The 25,830-nt window shown below is 37.3% G+C and overlaps 1 protein-coding gene and 1 long non-coding RNA gene across 10 annotated transcripts in view; one reads left to right on the top strand and one right to left on the bottom strand.

Annotated features, from left to right (window-relative positions):
• Positions 1–25,830, bottom strand: part of LOC117240582 (protein scalloped) — a 341,268-nt gene that overhangs the window by 111,389 nt on the left and 204,049 nt on the right. The window lies entirely within an intron of this gene.
• On the top strand, positions 15,256–17,492 carry LOC117240585. The gene is made up of 4 exons (XR_004494746.1): positions 15,256–15,691; positions 15,788–15,860; positions 16,325–16,445; positions 16,526–17,492. It is a non-coding gene; the product is annotated as an uncharacterized LOC117240585 (long non-coding RNA).

The raw sequence follows: 25,830 nt of genomic DNA, 5'->3' as shown, positions 1-25,830 counted from the left end.
AGTATCATAGAATTCTTTCTCCTTTAATCCGATAACAAATTTAATAATAATTTGTCCCAGAAATTTTTACAAGTTAATAAATTTCATTAAAGCTTTAGTCTCATTAATTATGGCGTTCATTTCAAATAGCACGTATGAAGATCACACGCGGACAATATAACAAGTCGATTTTCATTGAATTTCTGATTCTCATAACACTTGCAAGCTACAAACAGGATTATTTTATACACTTAAAAATATAAACCTTATGGAAGTAACTAATAAATCCACGTTGTTTTGTTAGAAACAAATAATATTAGTTTATTTATTACATTAGTTCAATTTAATTAACATCAGTCTGCATAATTAATGTTGTGTTAATAATTATTTGAAAGGCTGATAAAAGCACATTTAATCAACGAAATCACGTGAATCGTATTGAATTTTCAAATTACTCTTCTATAAAATGTAGGAAATGTTATTCACCTGTGATCTTCGAGCGCAATAAAACCCATATCATAAATACAGCATAGAAAAATTCTTCAATTAGATGTAGGTATTGTATGTTGAAATTGTATCTTTATAAATATATTTGGTAAAAATTTGTTTGAAAAAATGTTGATAAAATTTTCTGGTCCAATTTTGTATTTTGTACTGAAACGGAAAATTTGTAAAAGATGTTAAAATAACATGTGCAATTGCATTTGAAAGGCAAAATCGTTGAAAATAAGTTAGATTATGACAAAGCTTGGGCATTAAACGTGGCGTATGTACGCGTTACACCTGGAAAAACGATGTGGGTGTATCGTGCACAGTGGAAATTTCATTTTAATACCGTCTACTTTGTACATAAGCACGAGTGAACTACGCGACTCACGCCGTGAGAGCTAGTATCGTTTTAAATGGCGAATAATGCAATCTCTCGATAAAGACCACAGAGACACTGCTGCAAAGTAACGAGGCCTCAAGACGCGGAGAAGAAGAGTGATTACGCTTCCCCTCGAAAACACCACTGATGCCGGATTACCGGGAGAATTACAACGTAAATTTTGTGATGCGGAAAACAGGGCTAAAAAATAGAGTAACGGACGTGAAAATGTGATTGAAAAAGTGAGCTATTTTCATTACTCGATGAATATTTTCTTTATATTAGGCAAAATAGTAACATTATTCATCTATTAATAATGTACGTATGTGGATAAAGTTCATAGAATATTATAGTAGTTAAACGTTCTAAAAGATAGTATATACTGTTAAAATCTTCTTTCCCATTTTTGTTAGAATTTGTCAATAAAACTTCAAATGATTTATGTTCATGTTCATATACGGTATCGTGCAAAAGACATAATAGTGATCTCACTATGATAACTAGTCATATTTTTAAGCAATATTCCTTTTGTGGTAGTACTTATTTACAGTTACTTTTGGTCCACAAATTTTTAGAAATATTTCAAGGAATTGAATCCTAAATTAAATGTTATAAAACAAATATAAACGGCATACAATAAGCTACAAAATTTAAGTAAGAATTAATAAATACAGTAAAGTTGAGGAATAACTTGGAGGAAATGTTCGATAATTGCAGATAGAATCAAATTTGTAGACTCTTCTACTAGTTGAACTCGCGCTTGATTTAGCGGATATCTCGCATTTTTGGGGAAATTTAGAGTTGTGGAAATATATAGAAAAATATAATATAATGTCAAGAAGCTTAAATATACGAAATATTTATCATTGCTATAATTTTTCAGGCTCTTCTGCTAATTCATTAAAAATTATAATATTTCAAACAAAAGTTGATAACAAATTGTAGTAACAAGAATTTTCAAAAACTTGATTTTTTTAAGTGGTACTACGTAATTTTTCTCATCTGATATCGGAGACTCACTTAAAAATATCTTGTATAGAAGTTTAAAGAAGATTTAAAGAAATATATAGCAATTTAAGAAGTCATAATATAGTTACAGATGAAGAACATTCGGCCTCCACCTGCACTTTTTCAATTCTTCATTTCTGGGATATCGTTTGTGATATACATCCGCAGGGTACTTTTCTCAGAAACCTTGAACGGTTACTTTTTCATATGCACACAAACTCTTTGATCCACCTCTACTATAAAATTTGGAGATTTTCACGGCATAAGGAACCGAAAAATAACGCTCTTACGACGGAATGGTTAGAACGTTACGATGAGTGTTACCGTGTCATTTTTTTTATTAATCAAGTTACGAGGCCTTTCTAACATTTTCTATGACATCCTGATTTCGCATCAGATTAGTCTGCGTTTTGTCCAACCTCGTAACAGTTCCCCGGCTGGACGTCGGGTTCGTCTGTGCTGCTTTCCAACCTCCTAGCGGCTCCCCGATTTCGCATCGAGTTCGTTCACCAAGTTTCAACCTTCTGCGGCTCCCTGACTTCGAGTCAGGTTCGTCCGCAAATGACTTCATTCTAGAGGACCCCTGATTAGTGATTGCGGATCAGGTTCGCTCTCGTAAACAATAAACCTATGGCTTCCTCATCTCGCATCAAGTTCATCCGCATAATTGCTAACATACTGCAACCATATTCCATAAAATACTATATAATGCTACATAATACTATATAAATACCGCTGGCGCGGTATGCTGTTCAAAGCTTCGACTCGTAACAATTTATAAAAATATGTATAGAAATTTGAAGAAGCATGAAATATATTATACTGTCTGACGTTACAGTGCGTTATAAGGTTTTATAAGTATCTCAATACTTAGAGAATAGACTGGTCAGAATCTACAATACAAAATTTAATTTATCGAGTTAAAAGTCGTTGGATCTAATTCGAGATTTTACTTCATGAATCTGCAATTTGATTCCAAGAGTTCACAATCTATGGTCGAAGGTCTGGATCCTGAGCAATAAAGAACGAAGTATTCGGAGCACGTGTGTAGATCTAAGATGAATCCCAAGTTTCCACGGTCAGAGAGTTCGCAGTCCAGCAAGAACGACTCAATGTCGATGTCACGACTTTGGATGATTAAATTCAAGATAGCACCTGCATGAACATATTCTGTGAAGTTTTAGGTCGAGGTTGTGATCTCACAATGTGATTGCTCGAGAAGTTCTGCCATGTCTTTTGAACGATTTAAATTGAATCTTATTCTGTTAACCTCTTGCCTTATGACATCGAGTCATATCCCTGGCAGGGATTATATGAAGAAAGTTCATGCTGTTTTTAAGTACTGTTTCCTCATCGTTAAACTGTACTCTAGCAATTAGAAATGTGATTATGTATATTTATTTAATAGAGAGTTTACCATTGCATAACACTTATGAAAATTAATCGTATAAGTCTTGAAAAAGTTATTTCAGCATGAACGTACCAAAGTCCTTCGCAATCAGAGATGATGTAGTGAGCGAACATTGCAATCGAAAGTGATTCCAAAGATTGTCATGATCTCAAAAATCAATAAGGCGTTAAAAAGGAGTTGAAGCGCTTTTTCGATACCTGAGAAGAAAACTTTTATAAAAAAGAAGTAGAAAAAGATAATAGGAATTGTTGAATCGTTAGAAAAAGATAATAGGAAGCCAACTACTTTCCAGAGTAAACTATTGTTTGACATACTTTGTCTTCTCTGTCACATTTATCTCACACCTATTAAAATTGCACTTTCTTCGTTATTTAATAGTTCTGATTATAAGTATATAGACTCATGAAAATTTTCGAGTATAGAATTAGAGAATTGATGATTTATTGAGGTTAAGAAAGTTATTTTGTAAATGAAAAATCTTAATTATATTTGTAGGTTAGGTTGACTTTAACTATAACCCCAACCTTGTTCGGAAATATTAATTTTTTACATTAAAACTAAAATGTAAATAAAAAGATCTAACCCATTGACAGTAAACATCTTTTATGAATTTATTGTTATGTAAAACTTCGAAATTTTATTAGCACTGTTAAAAAAATATTAGAAGCTATTAGCATTAATAGCATTCAAAAAGATTTCTCATTTTGTAATTATTTATAAATAAAATTTCCAAACCTTACATATTTTTAAATACTTCATGTTGTTGTACCACATTCAGATAAAGTTTACTTTAATACATCGAATTTAGGACATAATTCCTTTTAATCTTTAACGAACTTATTTAACTTATTATTGGTTTATCGTATATTTTATATTAAGAAAAAAGAAAAATTACTCATAATCACACTTAATTTCTACATCATTTATATTTCGTAAGAAATTTATTTTTATAAAAATGTTCGAAAGTTCATATAAATTTTTATACAAATGTTTATACAAATATACTTTTCTGTTCAATTTTTCTTAACTAATGATACTATCTTAATTTAGTAAATTGCAAACTACTTCTTTAAGTATTAGTCTTACTTTAATCAATTTCATCTTGTATTTCCATATCAATGTCAAAAACAATAATTTGGAATAAATATTATTTCATTTAATCTATAGTATTTCCAAATTGTATTTTCTGAGATCGACAATAGTTATCAGAAAAGCTATTAACTCATTTTGTGTATGTTTCTTAAAGTAGATAGGCGTAGAACTGTGAAAAATATAATGTAAAATATTACATAGCAGTTCTCATCAATTCGATTTATGCAAATTTTTTAAAACTTTTACAAATACAAATTGATTTGCATGTAAAAAAAGACTTTTAAATTTATTATTTACAAATTTCTTCCAAGCTAAAAATAAAATTACGCATACATTTTCCGCTGATTTCTGGATATTTATGAATGTATTCATAAAAGATATTTGATAAATATATAATATCTTTCTTATGAAATCCAGTCTGAAGATTACTTAGAATATTTACCATATATTATTTGTTACAATGTTTGAAATAAACAAAGTTGAACAAAATTTTTGTCGAAAATGGCTGCTTTCTATACCCACTTTATTTATAACACTATGATTAGTCTGCGGCTATTTATGCAAATTTATATTTTATAATATTAACAAATAAAATTTCTGCCAATATTTGTTTTACTCGCTAAATATAATAATGAATATTGTACTTTAAATATGTTAACTGTCTTTGCGTATCATGTGCGTTTTGTGTATATATATAAATATATAATATATCATATATCTTAAATGTATAAAATACTACAGTTTAATTGCAATAAACCATTTGTTGCTCCTTAATGGATTAGTAATTCACAAAGACAATAAACCATTATGTTCACAACAAAAGAAACGCAATTTGCAAAATTTATATTAGGCTACGTTCGATGGTTGAATCCTTCAGAATCTGTTTTTTATAGGCCATTTCGTTGAACAGCTGATTTCTACGGCCTAGCACTGAAAACGTTATATCCATGGTGTCGATTTACATGTAACACGTAACACACTGGTACACGCCGTAGAACGATACACGAGCGCAATAAAATGGTCAACAGCGCAGAAAAGAAGGTACTGGAGAAGCGAAATCGTGGTCTACTCGTTTTCAGTAACGTCCGGCTTGTCGATCGTGCAACTTAGGGTCTCCTTTTCGATCTTTCCCCTCTCAGCTACAAAAGACAGTGCTTCAGAATCTAGAGACAACAACCGGTCCCCCGTCTTTTTTTTTCTTCTGTCCTCTTCTTCTTCGCGTTCTCCTCCTCCTTTTTCTTTTTGCTTTGTTTTTCTCTGTAGCTTCTTAATGTTTGGTATTTCTTCTTATTATTTTTCTTTCTGTTTATCGTCTTTTCGTTGAAATTATGTTAAGTCGAATCATGATTTGAATATTTTAGAAAAAAGGATATTATAGAACTGAAGCTTTTCATAGTACTTAATTAATTAATATTAAACTCAATTAACAAACATTAAGGTAAATGTACAGATTGAATTCAACCTCTCCGATATCGATGATTTTTAAATATATGGTGGAGAGCATGATATTGTATAACTTATTTCTATACATATAACCCGTGGTTTCGCGCAGTTTCCGAGATATTCGCAAAAAACTATCGATACGACTAAAATGAATGTATACCTATACTGTATATGACAACGTATGCGCCAGTACTGTTGGTTGCCGGCGGTTGCTTATCTTCTGTTTACAAACGAGGATCGGCTGTGCTTAAGGGCTCTATACACAACGTGCATATTTGCATATGCAAGACTGTAAGAAATATTTCCCGCAGGGAGGACTTGCTTATGTGAGTCTATGGGGGCTGGCAAATCCACGTTTCCGAAACCAGGGAGGACCGTCAGGACAAGCGTCCCACTTACGTGAGACCTCTATGTACATCGCAGGGAAGGTTGCCGGAAGTGTAAGGCGTTTAAGTACGGTTACGCTCTCTCTACGTGGCCTTGGGTAGTAGCGCACCCACGATCCTGATGCCAAGGATGGGACCGTCGGGACAAATTTCCGGGTACTTTGTACCTTGAGGCCCCTGCTTACGTGAGTCCCATCTGGAACTGCCGAGCACGGTTAGCAGGTCGCCGGCCAGCAGTTACGTGGCCGTACATCCACACGATATTCCCACCAATGACTAAGGTTGGTACCATGGGGGTCGAGTAAAAGCCCGGAGTAGCGAACTCACAGCTCGGCCAATTATGGATTTGGACTCGCGGTGGCAGTGGTTGATGGCCAAGATGCTGGCAAGAGGGCCGATTTAAGGGGTACTTGGCTCCCCCAAATGACCTTCGGCGGGTGAGCAGCGTCCCACCTGCTCCGGAACCGTCCTGGTGAGACGGTAGGGCTTAGAAAACGGCCCGTTCAACCTGAGACAAGTGACAGCCCCTACCAGGCTTAGCTAATAGAGGTAGCAAGGTACTGGGTGCCTTGTGCGCTGGTTCCCAATCCCTATTGCCCTAGGGGTGCCCAGGTACTGTATGGCGATAAATTCGCGCTAAGGAAAGCATCCGTTACCAAAGATGAGAATACTTGTAAGAAATATTTTCCCGCAGGGAGGATTGGCGGGAATGCAAGAACTGCGTGTCGCGGTTGTAGTCCGCTTGTGTGAGTTCTTTGGGTAATGGCGAACTCACGGGCAAGGTGGGACCGTCGGAATGAGACTCAGGACCGAGACAATCGGCATCGACCGAGACCAGTCTCTAACACCTCCCGCTTTCATGAGTCCCATCTGGTCCTGTCGAGTAATGATGGCTAATGATGGCTAGGGACCCCGGCTGATAGCGACGTGGCCGTCGAACCACTTCGAAAGTCCCACCAATGACTTAGATTGGTACCATGGGGTCCGAAATCAGCCCCGGGGGTTTGGGTTCCCCTCGCCCTCGGCCGCTTGATGTTGGACTCGTGGTTTATAGCCAAATGGCCAAAAGAAAATGCCAGCCGCAGACTTTATGTCTCCCCGCAAGTGTGGAGGTTGCCAGGCGCAAGCTCTAGTCCTCCGCGGAGGACGTCGGCGGGTGAGCAACGACCCAACTGCTCCGGTACCGTCCTACTGAGACGGTAGGGGGCTATGGTAATGCAGCAACTTTTAACTTAGATGCGTGGAAGTAAAATAGGACTACGGGCGCCAGGATTCGAACCCGGGTCCCGAACGTTCGTAACCTAAGGTGTTAACCACTGCGCTACTGTTGTCCCGTATTAGTTAGTGTCTAGTGGCGGTATTTGTTGTCGAATGCCGCCACACCCCTTTACCAGTTCTAACGTTTTTCTTTCTTCTTCTTTCTTTTAACGAAGGTTGTTGAGTATTAGGGCTGTCCTAGTTCCGCGCAGGTAGATCCTATATGCTAAGCTTATACTATTTACATGCATTTCCTTAAACTACTTAATGTTACGCATTTAATCTATTCGCTTCATTCGCTTAGCATATTGACTTTTCTATTTATAATCTGCTTGGAATCGCCCCGGAAAACGGACTTTTCTGCTCGAGCGCATGGTGTATCTACTTTTCGGATTCTCTTCGCTCCGAATTGTCCGCTCTTCGTTTCGACTGTTTTGGGTTTCGGGCTGAGCGAACACGTCGCGTATTTCTGTGCAAATTTCGTCTTGTTGTTGTTGCTCAATATCGTCGGGTTCAACAAAAGCGGGTTTTAACCGGTCTATGGAAACTCTTAGGTTCCTGTTGGTTATTTCTATGGTAAAGTTTTTATCGCCTCGTTGTATCACCTTATATGGCCCGTCGTAAGGTAGTTGCAAAGAGCTTTTGGCTGTGTCATGGCGCAAAAATACATATGCCGATGACGCGAGTTCGCGGAAAATGAAAATTTTCTTCATGCTATGTCCTATGATTGGGTGTGGTTTGAGTTTTTCGATGCTCTCTTTTAACCGGTTCGCGTATTTTGAGTTTGCATGTTGATCCGCTGTTAAAAGGAATTCTGTCGGCAACCGTATTCCGGTACCATAAACTATTTCGGCTGCCGTTGCGCTCAGGTTCTCTTTAATGGCGGTTTGTATACCCAATAAAACGATTAGCAAAATTTCTACCCAGTTGCTCGTATCGTGGGATTTGATTGCTGCTTTCAACTCCCGATGTAATCGCTTTACCATCCCGTTGGACGCGGGATGCTAAGCTGTCATGCGCAAATGCTTGATATCGAGCAACCGGCACGTGTTCGAAGTGACCTGCCAACGCCCCGAATGTTCTGTCTGGTGAGGCTACGTGCCTGGTGATCTTATATCGCTGATACGGGATACATTGTAGTGTCCAGTTTCGACAATCCTTGTTCATTGACGGTCAGACGAAACGCGTCGTCACCAGAATCTGTGTAACGCGTATTCCTGGATGGGAAAGTCTGTGTAGCGAATTGAATACGCTGCGCCGCAAGGGTTTTGGTACATACAGTCGTACGACTTCGCTCGTTACGTCGCCAAATATTTCCACATCGTACCTTTCTTAACTGCAACGCGCATGTACCGGAGTTGATGATTTTGTGTAACTCGGTATCATTCTCTTGTGCGGCTGCGAGAGTTCTGTGGTCTACGGATTTTCCGATCGCTTCAATCTGCGATAAAATCGTCGGCTACGTTGTTATCTAGGCCTTTAATATACCGGATTTCGTTCGTAAACTGCTCAATATAATCAAGGTGCCAGAATTGGTGTGGCGAACACTTATCGAGATTCTGGTTAAACGCGTATGCGAGGGGTTTGTGGTCTATAAAAATCACAAAATTTCTCCCCTACGTGCTATACTTTCGCTGCACGGGGGTTAAGGATTTCGTAACGAAACCCAGCGGCTGCCATGTGTCGTTCACACGTTGTTGCAAGACCGCTCCTATTGCGTAATCGGACGCGTCTATCGCGAGGCTGGCCAGCGCGACTGGTATCGAATGGGCTAACATCGTGACGTCTGCGAGGGCGCGTTTCGACTCGCGGAAGGCATCTTCGGCATGTTCCGACCACGTGATAGGCGCCCTTTCTTGCCCTTCTTGACACCTTTTAGCAACTCGTTCAGCAGTTGGAAAATATACCCGGCCTCCGGTATAAAACATCGGTAGAAATTAGTCATACCGAGGTACCTTCGCAGATGCTTATCGGTCGAGTACTTCGGAACTTCTACTTTTGCATCCACATGTTCGAGTAGCGGTTTTATTACATCGATGTTTACCGTGTATCCCAAAATTGTGATTTCACTTGCGGGGTTTATTACCACGCCGTAATCATTTAGGCGTTTTAACAGCATTCGCAAATGTTCGCGGTGTTGTTTCTCGTTTTGAAAGGTTACCAGGAAATCGTCGATGTACGCGTAAACAAGATCTAAACCGCACATAATTTCGTCGACGAATCTTTAACACGTTTGTATCACGTTGCGAAGTCCGAACATGGTATTTACTGCATCGAATAGCACGAGCGGGATCGCAATCGCCGTTCTTTCGATGTCCTCGGGTGCTATCGGAATTTGATAGTACGCGCGGACGAGATCGAGTTTTGAGAAGATTCGCTACCACGCAGTTGTTGCGCGAAATCTTCGAAATGCGACGGCGAATACCTGTCAAGTATGGTATGGGCGTTCAGCGCTTGGTAGTCGTCGCAAGGTCGTAGCCCTCCGTCTTTTTTAGGGACACCGTGCAGGGGCGACGCCCATAGGCTCTTCGAGGGTCTAATCACTCCTTGCTCCAACATCATCTCGAATTCCGCCTTCACGTGTTTAAGGCAGTCAGGGGTGAGGCGTCGAGGCTTGCTGTAGACCGGTAGTCCTTGTGTCGTCTTGATATGACGTTTCACGCTGTGCCGGGTTCTTCCTTTTCCAAAAACGGGCAGACGGGTTAGATCCGGGAATTCCACGAGGAATTGGTGATACATTGATTTACCGACAATCGTTTTTATCGACGCTATGTCAGCCGTCGAGTATGCCGTCGACGACAGGTTGGTGGTTGTGTTGACTGAGTAGTAGCTCAGAAAGTCCATTCCAATGATGAGCGTGTTAACGTTCGCCACTATGAAAGGCCATTTGAAGGCTCGTCGAAGTAGACAGCTTCAGGGTCACCGCCATGGTACCATACGTCGCGATTCGTGTCCCGTTGGCCGCGAACAGTTCTGTTCGCGGGTCCACATAATCTGTTGCGCGGATACACACATAGGTTGCCCCCAATGCCCGCGAGGAACGAAATCTTCGAGCTCCTGTCGGTGTCCTGGTTCCAGCTAGATGGGGGACTTGTTGCGCGGCTTCGGAAGGTTTCGTGGTAGTAACATAGGCCCAGGTGCTGCCCCCTTTCTCCGGAAAACGGTCGGCGGCGTTTCCAGCGTCGTTTTGGAGAGCGTCGACTGTCGGCGCTCAGCACGCTAATTTCCGCTTACTATTGGTTCAGCTCGTCTTGTATGCCGTCGTAGTCGTAGTCATGGTTCGCTTGTCATTGCTATCCGTCCTGCCTTTGACCGGATCTCGTGGATCCGGTCTGCCATCTCGGTCAGGGCGTTTGCATCCGTTTTACTCATGACGGTCAGGACTCGCTGCGTGTTTATCGGAAGACGGTTTTTCCAGAGCGTCCGGGACTACGGGGGTGACTAGCTTCTTCAAGTCCCTGTAAAACTGTGACGGCGTCCGATCTCCCATTTCTTAGTTCTCGAGCAACTTCCGTACTGTCGTACTGTCCGAATCGGCCAGTCTTTTGGTAAGTTCGTTCTTCAACCGTTCGTATCGGCCCGTCCCCAGCGGGTCGAGGTTCCTAGGTCCGCGATAGCAATGTTAAATTTCGTTTTGTCCCTCACAATGTGCGCGAAGTCGAACTGCGCTTGTAACAGGATAAACCGCAGCATGACTTTTTGCGGTCAAAATTGCGGTATGCGGAGTTGTTGGTCAACCGCGTCCACATTGGCGGTGGCGTTTGTCGCGGGCACTTCCTCGCCAGCACTTGCCATCTCGAACACACGTGATCCGCGGAAATGACGTCTATATGGCACTAAGACATTCACTTATTTCTCTTGAGATCACATCGGGGTCACCAATTCGAAGTGTTGGACGTGAAGGGCGCTAAAGGAATAATCGGCGTATTAATTTAATTGTGCGTTTATTAATCTTACTAGCGTGTGTTGCCTGGGCTGGACTCGGACTATTACCTCGCACACTCTCTGTCACGAGCTATCTTTGTTTCCCTCTTTTATAGGATGCCAAGCTCCCCGGAAGAGAAAGTTTTCTTCCGGGGTAGGGAAAGTTTTTTCTTGCCGGACGTCCTTGCGATCTCCCGTAAGTCCCAGGATCTTCTCCTTTACGACGTCCTGGCCTGAGCGGGATGGGACCATGCGGTCAACACATGCATTTTAACCCTGGAATTTTGTTTACGGCCTTGTGTCGCTGCAATGGAAAAGCGCCCTACAATGGAAAAGGCGCTATAATGGAAAAGTGCGGCTACAATGGAAATTTCGACCTGAGACGAGTGAAAGCCCCGGAGATGGCCGGAACTGGCACATGTAGCAAGGTCAGGGACTAAGCGGTTCCAACCAGACTAATGGCTTTTTTTTCTTTTTTTATTAACGTGGAGGAAATCCGCACGGACACCAGGTCGCTTCTGGGGAAAAACGGCGTGGTAGTGCCGGACTCCAACCGACTAAAATCTCCACGATGACCGTCCCGGCTGTGATTGAAAGGGGCCCGGGAACCGGGGTTCCCCTACCGGGCTGCTTTGAACCAGACTAATGGCTGGGTAAATCCCAACTCCGACAGCCCCGCTATGGATAGGTCTGATATATCTTTTTAGCCTAGGGACGGTCTCATTAAAAAATAACGCTTCGTCAATAGACTTGATAGGTGTAGTTCATAATACTTGTAAGAAACATCTTCCCTCAAGAAAGGCCGCCGGGAGTGTAGAACCGCGTGTTGTGGCCGTACCCCGCTTGCGTGAGTCCTTTAAGTAATGGCGAACCCAGCCAGGATGGGGCCGTCGGGATAAGACTCAAGTCCGGGACCGACTGGCATCGGCCTCAGCCGATGTCCCCGCTTATGTGGGTCCCATCTGGTCATGTCGAGTAACGGTGGTTACAGAGAATCCGGCTGGCAGTGACGTGGCCGACGAGCCATTCCGATAGTCCCCCCAGTGACTTAGATTGGTATCACGGGGGCCAAGATCAGCCTCGGGGGTTCACCCGCTCTCGGTCGCTTGGTGTTGGACCCGTGGGAGGTGGTTTATAGCCAAATGGTGGCTAGATGGCCAAAGGGGATCGCCAGGCTCAGGCTCTAGGTCTCCCTGAAGGACGTCGGCGAGAGAGTAGCGCCCCAACTACTCCGGTACAGTCCTGATGAGATGGTAGGATTGTGGAAATACGCCCCGTTCGACCTGAGACGAGTGAAGGCTCCTGTAGGCCGGAACTGATACAAATAGCAAGGTGAGGGACTAAACACGCTGGTTGGACGTATCCCAACTCCGATGGTCCTAGGAGTGCCCGGGTCTGGTATAGCTTTCTAGCCCAGGAATGAAATCGTTAAAAAATAACGCTGCGTGTACTTGATAGGTGCAGTTCACGATACTTGTAAGAAATATTCGTTACAATTCAATTACAAGCAAATATCATTCATGCATTGAGTTTGAATTTGTATTAGTGTTTATTTTTTATTTTTATTTTATTTTTTATTAGTTTTTATTATTTTATACATTCGTAAAAACTAACCTAAACCCAAATCCAATATGTACATTGATGATATTCATATTTAATTGAACTATAAGTTGTAACAGACATTTCTTACACACTCGCAAATGTACAATGTGCAAGGAGTCTTTAAGTTCCCCTGACCCTCGTTTGTAAACAGAAGATAAGTGGCCGCCGGCTGGCAACCAGTACTGACGCACATACTGTCACGGGCGCACAACTGTATGCAGAATTCATTGTAGTGGTATCGATAGTTTTTTGCAAATATCTTGGAAAATTCTGTTTTCAAACTGTTGTACAGAATCATGCCAATCTTCACCACATATCAAAAAATGATCGAAATCGGAGAGATTGAATTCGACCTGTACATTTATTAAAATTAATTTCATTTTATTTTACATTCTCCATTCTCAATAAAATTAAATTGAATTAAAAATTCTAATATTACTAGATTAAATTATTATCTGAGCCTAAATTTTTATGGTTCACGATAATCAAATGGTACCAGTTAAGAGATAATGATCACATGAAAATTATTATTTCTATCTAGTTTTTCTCTGATAGAACTTTATCAAATCAATTTCTTATTACTTGGCAATGAACGCTTATCTCGGCAGCAATTATACTTCGTGTAATCTTCAAGTGGATTGTGAAATATTATCATTCCCGAAAATGAATGTAGATGCTGTCAAAACGTTATGTATTTTTGTATGTATTAATTCTAACTTTCTAAATAAATTAATCCTACAATGAGTCGCACTAATATTCGGTCATCGAGGTGTGCGAAATGTCACATATTACTATATACATATACCTGTTTACAATAATATAATATAACAAGTGCATAAGTATATTGCATAAGTATAGTACAGCAAGTATATTACAAATGCTATTATGTATTAATATTATAAGAATCTACCAGATAAACTCGTATATTATAAATGCTAAATTGTAACAAGCGAACGACCATCAAAAATATAGATAGACATCATTCTCCTTATTTTTGCAACGAACGAGTGTATCAGTTTTGAAAATTATCGATGATAATCAGATACAAGGTACGCTGAATACATATTTATCGACCAATATAAACGATAGAACAAGGAACAAGCGAAAAAACGGAAAGCGCAACGAAGAAGAAGAAGGCAACAGATAAACACGCCGCACGGATGCACCGTTAATCAATTTGCATAAGAGGAAAGCCGATTGGGACATTAGTGAGTGTACAAAGAGCCAAACTAGTTTGACAGAAAAATAAGAGAGGAAGAGCTGGGTACACCAGAACATAATTCATGTAATTACAGGAGAGCACATTACGCGGCAACTATCCAGCAAGGAAAGCAGGAAACGTGTATCGAACGATCGTAAAGTTGACTCGAGCCTACAGGAGCTCGAGTGACAGGAAAATTAAGTCGAATGACGTAAACGAGTTCGGCGTTTGAGGTGTTCTCCGTCTTTGTCAATCATGTTGCATGGTAACCGGAATTGTAATTTGCTGTGATGGTTGTAAATCGATTGATATTATACGTAATAATCTATTTGTGATTTATTTTATACCCTGCTGAGACAAAAATCATTAGAAATTCATGATAATGAAAATAAATATAAAAGAAAGAACCGAGGTAAGAAATGTTATAAATAATAATGTTCGTATAATATAGATTTTTATTAATATTGACTTAACACAACGACTACCGATGAAATCAATTATATTATATTACTTATATTAATATATATATATTTTAAAAATTGTACATTTTCCGAGATGCCTAAAATATACTCTAAAAGTAAATTATTTTCTAGGATTCTAGTATCATCATTTTATTTAATAAATTATGCTATTTAAAAAGAACGTTACATAAAATTTTAGTCTTAATATTTTTTAACCCTTTTTTAATACTTTTCTTAATATACCTATAAGCGATCTATATAAACAATATTTTATTGGAGATCATAAAAATTCGAAAATTTTATTTGATTTTGAGATTCAATATACAGTAGCTATACAAAATATTTACATATATTTTTATTTTTTAATAAAATGTCCTTTTACAAGGTTCTATCATTTTCATAATACCTGATCTCTTTACTCCTATGAAAGTATTACTAAATAATATGACATTTATACTTGGGCCTAAATTATACTTTGGTGTAAATCCTATAATAAATATCACTGTGCGTAGACATTGTTTGTAACCACACATGTTTATACTCTTTTAAAACATTACTTTCTACAATGTTTCACTTGGAATATTTCAAAGACCGAAGCAGAGAGAGAGGGGGGGAGGGGATAAACGCGAGCAAATAGCGGAGACACACGTAAAAGGTGTCTTCAAACCTTAGTTTCCTTTACCTGGCCGTTGTATCCAGCAGCCGCGTCTCAGGAGGATCATTTAACCGAAATAATTGCCAAACATTGTTTACCTTGTTAGCCGTTAGAAGCTAGCTCGTAAACTTGTGCGAGTTAATAAGCAGAAGCAAGCAAGCAAGCAGCCAGCCAGGCCGGCGGAGCTAAGCAAGCTTGAGTGCGAAACCGTGTGTAAATTAGCGTCTTCAATTTGTAACCATTCGCTTGACTTTACGCCGCAGTTCCGAGTGGCTTCGCGAGAGACGAGTGCCGGGATAACGAGATACTCGCGCAACTGAAACGCAGTGAAACATCCGGAAAATTATATATTTTTACGCTAGAGAGATTGATAGAGGGAACAGAGAATCTTTTTGTGAAAATTGGTAAAATCAGTGAAGAAGGTAGCGTTTATGACGGAATGTTTATTTCGATGTACAGTAACTATAAAAAGTATTGATGTACTGTTATGTTTATCATAGCATCTATATGAGCATACATCCAGTAATTAGGTCCAAGTACATTAAATTTCGTATTATGAAGTACACAAATTAAGTAAGTACTTAACAATGTCTTCGTGTAACTACAAGAATTGGATACTATGAAAATGAAATGTAGAATCTGATAAATGAAGGCCTCATTGGAAAATAAGGATATGTGCTAATACCTTTTTGTAGCAGCTATACATTGTTCAGTTTCAGAATTTTATTAGAGACAGAATACTTGTTAAACTATCCAGAGATATAATCGATAAGAGATAGTTCAATAAGTTTATACCTACATATAATATTAAGTCTAAGTACATATCAAGTTTGAATTTAACCCCTGAGTGGCCAGTAGTCATTCATTTTAACGTTTACGTTTTTGTAGAATACATGTTTACTACTTTTATTAAAAATTATTCTTTACTATTATTATTATTATTACTAAGTTTGTTACTGAATTCTTTTATATAATTGAAACTGCAATCAAATATATTTAAAAATGAAAACTATAATTATGATGTCCTTATTCCGCAGGAAAGTGCATAGGAAAGTTTGTTTCACTCAAGTAGCAAACGGTATTCAGACTATTGTGTACGAATCCTCGCAACAACTGTACAAAAGTCAACAGCCATACTCCAAGAACCCATAAAACCAAGTATGTACATATAAAGCTTTCTCTGAACAGCGTCGTTTCACGACCAACAAAAGCGCTCGTGTCACGTCTCTAATTGACAGATCATCGTGGAAATCCGTGTAGCAAGTGCACACCACAGTGGATCACCCTCACGCCAAAGCTAACCTCTTCCTCTCTATACCTGTATCTCATCTTTCGCTCTATCTCTCTGTACATGATCGAAGATCGTGGCAGTTGGAAGCATGCGGATGTCGGAGAGAAGAAAGGAGAGACAGCTAGCTAGAATGCAGACGAAGGGAAAGCGGAAAGAGGAGAAGGAGGAACGAGAGGCTGCCGGTTCAGCTGCATTAATTAAACTAGCGGAGGACAATGAGCCTGTCTGCCGGCTCGCTTGCCTCGCTGTGTAATTCACGCCTCTCACGGGAGAGGCAACCCTTCGACTTTGCTTTCCAGTTTCAACCTTCCTATGGATAATTACCTACGCCCAGAGTCTCGTCTCTCTGTGTCCCACCTTCTCTCGTTCATTCTCCCGTTTGTCTGTTGTTTTCTTTCGTTTTTACATCCGCGACTTTCCAGTTCTTTTGCGACACGCGTCGCGCGTGACCGAGCGACTATTGCACCATGATGAGCTTGTCGTCTTTGGATAAGTTGACTGATTTGAATGAAGTGAATTGAAAGCAATATGGGGATATTTCGAGTTTGGCAACTGTATTGATGGAAATATTTTGAGAAGGGTTTTCGACATTGATGAGAAAGGGCCTGCTAGAAAATGCGAAAAGGTTAAATACGCGATCTTCTTAACTTTCTAAATAAATATTTCAATTTGTATTATATCATAAATAATGCATTTCAATTGATGTCATGTTCTTTATTCAGTTATGTACAAAAGTTTAAAGCTAACGAAATAATTGTGAGAATAAGACATTGAGAAATAGATTATCTGAGACAATAACGTTTATTTATTGATTGCAAATTTGACCTATATATGACATTTAAAAAAGGTAATTAATTCCATTAACTGGAAGAAACATAATAACAGTCGTACATAGTAAGTAAAAGTCTTGGTAAGGATGCATGTTCACAAATCTGTTGTCTTCGTCAAAATTAGATAACGAATAAACATACTAACAAATAAGAAATAGTTTATATAGTGAAGCAACAAATATTTTATTTGATTTCAAATAAATTAATTTCATTTGCGTATAAAACGTTGCATGAAATATTTACGTTATTTTAAAAATAGATTATGTATCTTTCAATTTTTAAGTCCCAGAAAATTCCTATTCCACGTATAAACCGACGTTTCAGCCAGTCTCCTAATCATAAATCAAGCAGAAACAGCGCCTAAGTACAAGAGCAGCTAGAAAATTAACGAAATGCAGCTTTAAAGCACCGAAGCCTCCTCAGAAGAAGGCAACAAATCCGCATCCGTTTCCCTCAGTTAAGAGCATGCAGGAGGGAGGGGGAATTTAAGCATCTTTGGAAGGTGAACTGCAACTGCTTACTTCAGAGTTGAGAACCACGATCTGTTGCGCTCGTCGTCAACCAAGGTGGAGTCGGACGAATCAAAGAGAGAAAAGACGAAGAGGAACATAGAAGCAGAAGACGATCCCCAGCCGCCTCTGTGTGCTCCTTGAGAATCGGCTCGTTAGGAGGTTAGACGGAGAAGCATGCTGCCAAACGATCGACTGATCCTTTTCTTTCTTGTTTCTTCTATCTATCTTCTTCGTGACTATTTCGAGAAAAAGTTTCGAGGATTTTGCGGACACTCCAACTTCTCTCTGTTTCTACTTCGCGAGATTTCGAGAACACGGAAAGATGGAAATTGGTAGAAATCCTGGTTGTGTACACGTAAAGCGTGAAATGTATATCAACTTCTTAGAACACAGGATTTAAAAAACCGAAAAGGCTCTGGTTGTACTGAAATTTTATTTGAAATTTCTACCACTTTGGAGAGAATTATGAACAGCTACTAACCAAATTAATACGTACCTTTTCTTGTGCATCACGCGTGTTAGTCATATCAGTGGCAACACGAAACCGGTGAAATATATTGTAAACCGCTGCACTTGGAGATGTGTTCATATTTTCAGATGGGACCAAAGATATTCTACTGTGCATATGTGTAAGCACCAAGAAGGCGGGAAGTTTTTTATTCTACTATCCCCCAGTCCCAAAGAATATTAATACATTCAGTGCATATACAAAATGTAAACTAAATTAAAGTAAATTAGCAAGAAAGCGATTAATACAATAAAATTTGTTTTTAACAAGATTATAATTTAATATGGATACATAAGAAAAGTTTGTTGAAACTATTTACAAGGATTATAATATACAGTATAGTTAACTATAACAATTACATATTGACTCCACAGTTTGTTAACCTATGTAAATCTTATTGAAAACATTTACGATATTTGTATGATACTGATATAATGCCTACTAATCAAATAGTAATCAACAATATTTTCTAAACATATAAATAGATAAATATATATATATATATATATATATATATATATATATATATATATATATATGTTTACATTATATTTAAATGAAGAGTTAGAATGACCCCAAAATCAGCTAATCGAATTCATACGCTTTTTTGATCATCGATTCAGCAATTCCTGAGGACGAACAAGTTTCAACCAACTATCCAGGGCCGTATGATGTCAATTTGCAACTGATATACTTAGAATACATTAGTATAACATATATACAATACAATAGAAATATATAGGTACCACCTATGTACTAAAAATTATCCGGATTAAATTTCCGATTCGTTTGTCACACGTAACACGTGCATCTACATGCAAGTGAAATAGGGATCTCTACAGATTACATTACATTACTAGCGTGACATATTTTGTGAGATTAGGGTTGTTGAATTGAAATTTCTTTGATTTCTAAAGGAACCTGGAGACAGTAACGATTGGTTAATATGTTATTAATTGAAGAGTATATGATAAATATATTCTTGTTGATTTTTTAATTTTGATGTTGCTTGTAATTAGTAACTAAGATTGTTAGAAGGCAATATAAGTGTGGCGGATGGAAAGAGAGTTTGCGTTTCGTCCCGGGACTACCGGTGGACTCGTCAGTAAGGCTATGCCCGGTAGTCCCTGCCTTAGACGTAGAGGGAGTCTCGCTAGGTGCGGTATTTGTATCAATCGCTCGTATATTCGACCGCTAGCGAGTTAGACAGACTCGTTGTTGTCGTAGCCCTCTAGTGTTGGCAGTTGGTATCAGCGGCTCGCCCGGAAGGTGTTGGGCCGCGTTGATGCCTCGACCTGTCGGCGTCCGCCACATAAGCTTTTTAAAGATAGATAAATCTATGAAATTTTGTTTAATTAATAAATTTTATCATGTGCTCTTCAATTGTTACTGATTATCATTGGCTGACTTCACATGTCGATTAATCGTTAACGTCTAAAAGTTCCAACTCGAATAAATTTCGATCTGACAACTGATAAACTAATATATTTAATATTTAATATTATCATGTTTTCCCCCTGCACTTTTTAATTGTTAGGAGTTAGAAATAACAACATAAACCAATTGACACTGATTTTAGTACTTAAAATTGGTATACTCAACGATAAATAGAAACATCACTCATCTTCAATAAAATCGACATTCCATTTATATAAAAATACAATATGAGAACAGAGAAGACTAGATTGCATTTTAATAGATTTCATACGTAGCAGATTGCATATCAGTGCACATGTGGAATAAAAATAACGTAAGAAAAATAAAGTATAAACTAAGGAAGTAAGAAATGAAATTTAAATAGGAACTCGAATCTTTAATCTCCGTTCGAAGGCAAAGTCTCTTGCATAAAAACTTTCCCTACCACTTTCTACATACTTCTCGACAAATAATTATTTCTCTCCTTTCTAGTACCATGAACCACCTACCACCCTAAACACAAAAAAGAACAGGAACACGCGAGTAAAGAAAATCTAACGACGATTAAATTCGCCTCTGATTTCATTTTAATTGGGAGTCATTACGTCGATTCCGCGATGGTTAACCTAGTTTCCCGCCTGGAGGATAGATGCACGCGACCTTTCGTGCCGGGACATCCTACTTAAGCTGCGTTTCCACCGTCACTTATAAGAATCGAAATGCACTTCCTTCTCTCCTTTTATTTTCCATTCCTAAAAGAAAACATTTTTTGACCTATTATACGGGATTTTCTGGCAATCGCGATACAATTAGCAAGAGGATGCTTCTATGTGAAAAAATAAATCGGAAATGTAGAACATTTTCTCATACAACTCTCCGTTTTCCAGAAAATTGAGTTTGAAAATTTGTTTGGTACATACGAACTTAGCTAATTAGCGAGTAAGTACGAATAAGTAATTAATAGGTTATTCTATATGCGAAAATAAGTTAAAAACGTAGAATAATATTTTTCCGCTTAAAGCTTTGTTCTCGATAAAAATAAAGTTTGATCGTATTTAGTTAACAATTGGCCTGCTATACGCGTGAATTTTATTTTCTCGGAAACGATGCAACATATAAAAAATTGTATTCCACATTTTCGATTTATTCTTACATGTAAAATAATCTCTTGTGGATTATTCGCCTCTGTTCAACTCGGAATTGGCCAAATTCAAGTATACATACGGAACTTTCAAACTCAAAATAAATAGGTTCAAACTAATTACTGAAACGTAATAAAAAATGTACAAATTGTTAATTTGTTTGTTATATCGTTATACAATGTAGAACAAATAAAAAGTAACACGTATCTATGGGTGTCATGAGAACTGAGGAGTTAATTTTCTACCATTTATGAATCCAAGTAGAAGCAACATTTTCAAATAAATACGAACTAGAATGCATTAAAACCTACCAATTATTAATTTAGTTATATTATGTAAAGTAAGTAAAAGAAGCAAGTAAAAAAATATTACTTGTAGGTTCTTATGGGAACTGCAGAGCTAATTCTCTACTGCTTCCGTAAAACTGTTTCTGTCATCTAACGAATCAATTTCTCTCCCCACACTAAACGTTGTATATTCTTCAATTTTTGAAATAAAACGCGGTTCTCAGAGCGGGACAAGCCAAGGGAAAGTTACAGGGGTGCAGCGTGTCGATGAAGTTTTCAAGTGGGCGATTTAAGCCGCACCACCCAGCCAGTAGCAGCGGTAGCCGGATTATCGCTGTGAAAGCACAAGCAGCTTGTCTGGTATGCCAAAATCGATAAAGTACATCCACCTGCGGCCCTTCGCCCCTCATCCACCGTGGAAATTCGTTTGACGTAAAACAGAGACGAAGACGAACATCCTTTATCGCGGTTTTCAAGCGCAACTTATCTCCACACCAACAAACTTACGTCAGTTGCGAACATTCAGGCGGCACAGAAAATTCTAGTTAAGTAAAAAAAATCGCTTTCAGCGTTGTTCATTGTGACGATGGATTTTCATTAAGGATCAATGCTCGTGTAAACAACATTTATCAATTTTAATATACATATTTTATTTCATCGATATCACACTATCGTAATACCATAGAATACGACAAATTTTTTATAAAGATATTACAAAAAAAGGTTTTATAAAAAGTTCGCCAATCCACAATATAATTCTAGATTTAGTAACTTTTTAACTAAAATAAATCTTGTTTAAAATCAGCAAGTCTATAAATATTTTTGAGCAGCAGTACGTATAGATTTCACTAGGATATTTTCTGAAGTTATTAGACAAAACAGGTTCACATGTATATATATTACATAACGAAAAAAGAAATATTTAATCCAATGCAAAAAAGAATTGATTTAATGTAAAACTAATTTAAATTAATAGCTAATTTGTACATGAAAAACTTTCGTCAAGAATCTAACTTTTTATTTTTACGTACCGTATGTAGTAGAATATAAACATTTTTATATTTTATCTCAATTTATAAAATTTGATATAAAATTTATAAGAATGTATTACAATGTAATTTTTAAGAATTTATAGAAATACAATATTTGTAAGAATGTATTACAATATAATTTAGAAGAATTTACAAGAATATAAAATTTATAAGTTTTATTAGAATAGAGTTTATAAGAATGTAATATTTATAAGAATAAAATCATTGCATATCCATTTATTCATAATTTTCTAATTAGAACGCATCTCATAAAAAATAATCAAATAAATAGCGCGATTGAAATGAAGATATCTCAGGAGGGAAATTCAAACTTTTTTCATATTAATCTTTGTAAAAAACCGGTGAAATTAATTAAGATTTGAAAAAAACTCGCTCGATATGAAATTGAGATTAAAAGCTTGAAGAGGATGGTCAGGATTCGATGTAAATCACCCCGAGTGATTCGTGAGGCAAGCTCTGGTTTACGAACACGTGTTCTCCTGACCGCCTATAAAGCCCTGTTAACTCCCGGGATCCCTGAAGATCATTACGACTGAACCCAACCGAATACGGAAGAGGCTGCGCAACACGCGGCTGTTTCGAGAAGGGGAGTTCGTCAAGTTTTCACACACGTACATGTGCGCAACGCTTCTAGTTTCATGGAACGCGAAATCACCTACAATCCAGTTTAGATCACATATATATGAAAATTTGCAGGTGCAGCTCTTAAATTTTAATTTAGTTAGATACATTTTTATTTCATTTCTATTTGTAAACTTTGACACCGGTGTTAGTCCAATTATATTTTCTAATGTTAAAAAATACGGGCACTTAAGAATGCGTTTGAATACTTTTAGAGAAATTTTGTATCAATATATAATACGAAACGTTTTGATATTTCATTAACACTGTAATGAGGCACGGCTATCATGATCATATTGGTAAATTTTGGAACAAATTTGTAAATGCATATAGAAATTGCAACAGTTAAGTATATAATGAATAATCGAAAAAACTAAAATATACTTGGCTAATAGATATGTAAAAAAATATTTATAGAAACATATTAGAACAAAATTTTGAGTGAAAATTAGTTTACGATAAAATTATTTCACTTGAAGTCTCATTTTGTGGAAAATATAGTATTTGAACATAATTAACCACATTCTCAAAATTAACGAGTTTATTTTATATCTATTTAAAAATGTAAAAAAATGATAGGAATAGATAGGCATAACAAGATTTCTCACGTATAATAGAGTGCCTCGTTGTTGAAAACGAGGTTAGTCTGATTCACGAATCGTAGCAAAGAATGAATGCTCGGTTTATAATTTCATTAAAATTAATCCGGTGTTGGAGGAAGCAGATCGTTGCCTAATTGAATTTACGCTTTGTAGACTTTTCTCCTCGACTCTTGGTAAAGAATCGATGAGTCTTGTGTTCTAGTGGAAAGTGTCGAGACGAAGACGAAGAGCCTAAAGAGGAGGCGGCCAGTGGAACGAAGAGGCGACTGTAGTAAAAAAAGAAAAAGGAAAGAAAAGGAAGAAGAAGAAAAGAATACACGGAGAAGAGTAAGAAGAGAAAGACGAGGTGGACGAACGTCGCCGACCGCTATTTATATTCGATGCAGCGGACGTTCAACTTACAAGCACCCCCGCCTTACGACATATCCTCCTCGACTCTTCTTGTTTCTGGTCTTCACGCGATGTACTATGTTTCAAAACGACTATCTCGGGAGAAAGTTGTAATTATCTATTACTTCATTCTAAGCATCTTTTGGACACTTTTAATCCTTTGTAATCCCGTATTATCTTTCATAAGTACCGTAGGACCTTAATTAACATTTCGGGGCGCAGAATTTTAAAACAAGACAAGACTCTAGGTGCACAGAAATTTTATTTAAATTAACATCACTCTGGATGAGTTATGAATACATATTGACCAGATTAATACATACTTTCTTTATTACTACATTTATAAAAACTTATTTTTCTGAAAAAGTTAATAAAAAAACCAAAACATGTAAGAATTATTACCCCATTTGAAAGGTTACAGTGTAAGCAATCTATACTTGACATCGTAATAATAATTCCATCAATTTCATATAACTGAATTAACTTTTTCTTCTTGTATACATAATCAATATATCTAAAGATTTCTAAGAAACGTAAAAAGTAACACTCCCTAAAATTAAATATGTACAATCTGAAAAAGAAGAAAAGAAAGCGGAGCTCACATCGGAAGTTAATTATCCATCCAGTTCGTGTTCACGTCGAAAAAAAATGAAAAGAGTGGAAAGACGTTGAAAGAAGAAATAAGAGCTCGAGGTATTTAGCTTTCTTTGCTCAAGTTCTTCGCTAGGGAACGAATTGAACGAAGATGAGCAGGATGAACGCGAAGGAGGAGAAAGCTGGGTCGTGTAAAAGTAGAGAAAACCATATATCATCTTTGGTCGTAATTAGAATCCGTTTCGTGGAAACGAAGGCGACCGTTCTTCCGCTCATGATCCTCTTGCAGTCGAAAGGCGTGTGCGCGCTTATTAATACGATTACATAATGCTCGCTGCGACACCAGATTTTATCCTCTTACGCGTAAAGTGTTCGGAAAATTATTCGAAAGTCTTTAGATTTTGGGAAGATGCTTTGTTAATTATTCTGTTAGCGAAAAAGTTGCCAAAATTGTATTATTTAAATTTTAGTCATTTTTGGATAAATTAATTTGGCACGAGTTTCTTTCTAATACAATACATATAAGAAGTCGCTATTTAAGCCAATCTAAAGTATTTTACATTTGACTAACTTTTATATAAGAATTATTATTGGAAATATGATTATTTTAAGAAATGAAATAATTTGGCAGGAGTCTCATAATAAAAATCACTATCTGAGACATTTTATTTTCAGAAATTTTTGAACAATTTAATAATAGGAATTGATTCCTATTTTTCAATTTTTTTTTTTTTTGAATGATTTAGATTGATATGAATCTTTTCGTAAAATGGCGTGAGAAACATTATTTGAAATATTTTGTACTGTACCATTTTTGTAATAAAAATGGTTTGAAATAATTGAACCCACGTTATTAATAAATCTCAGTACTCAGTGAGATCGTCTTTGATATTTTTAAACATCAAAACGAGCATTCAAAGTGTATACTAATTTTTTATTAAATATAAGTTTGTAATAAATATTTTGCAATTTCTGTACATATTTTCAAATTGGATTCAAATTGGATTCAAATTTTGCCAATATAATTATTGCAATCGCGTCTCATTATGGAGTTAATGAAATTTCAAAATGTTGTATATAACACATATATAAAGCTTTTTGTAGTTCGAATACTTTTGCGAGAAATTGCATCTCCATTAAAAACAGTAGATTTGCAGATAGAAATAATTAAATAAATATTATATCTATGAAGTCTTTTATTTGGTTCGACCATTCGATTTCGATAACGGGTTAAAATTGAAGAAGATCGGTGCTGAAGACTAATCGATCGATGACGACAAAATGTCAACCGGTAGCGC

This window comes from Bombus vosnesenskii, unplaced genomic scaffold, assembly GCF_011952255.1.
Source record: "Bombus vosnesenskii isolate JDL3184/JDL3185 unplaced genomic scaffold, Bvos_JDL3184-5_v1.1 scf7180000014816, whole genome shotgun sequence".
In the NCBI taxonomy this organism is placed as follows: Eukaryota; Metazoa; Arthropoda; class Insecta; order Hymenoptera; family Apidae; genus Bombus; species Bombus vosnesenskii.
The sequence above is the reverse complement of the archived record's forward strand: the minus strand, read 5'-3'. Positions and strand labels throughout refer to the sequence as shown.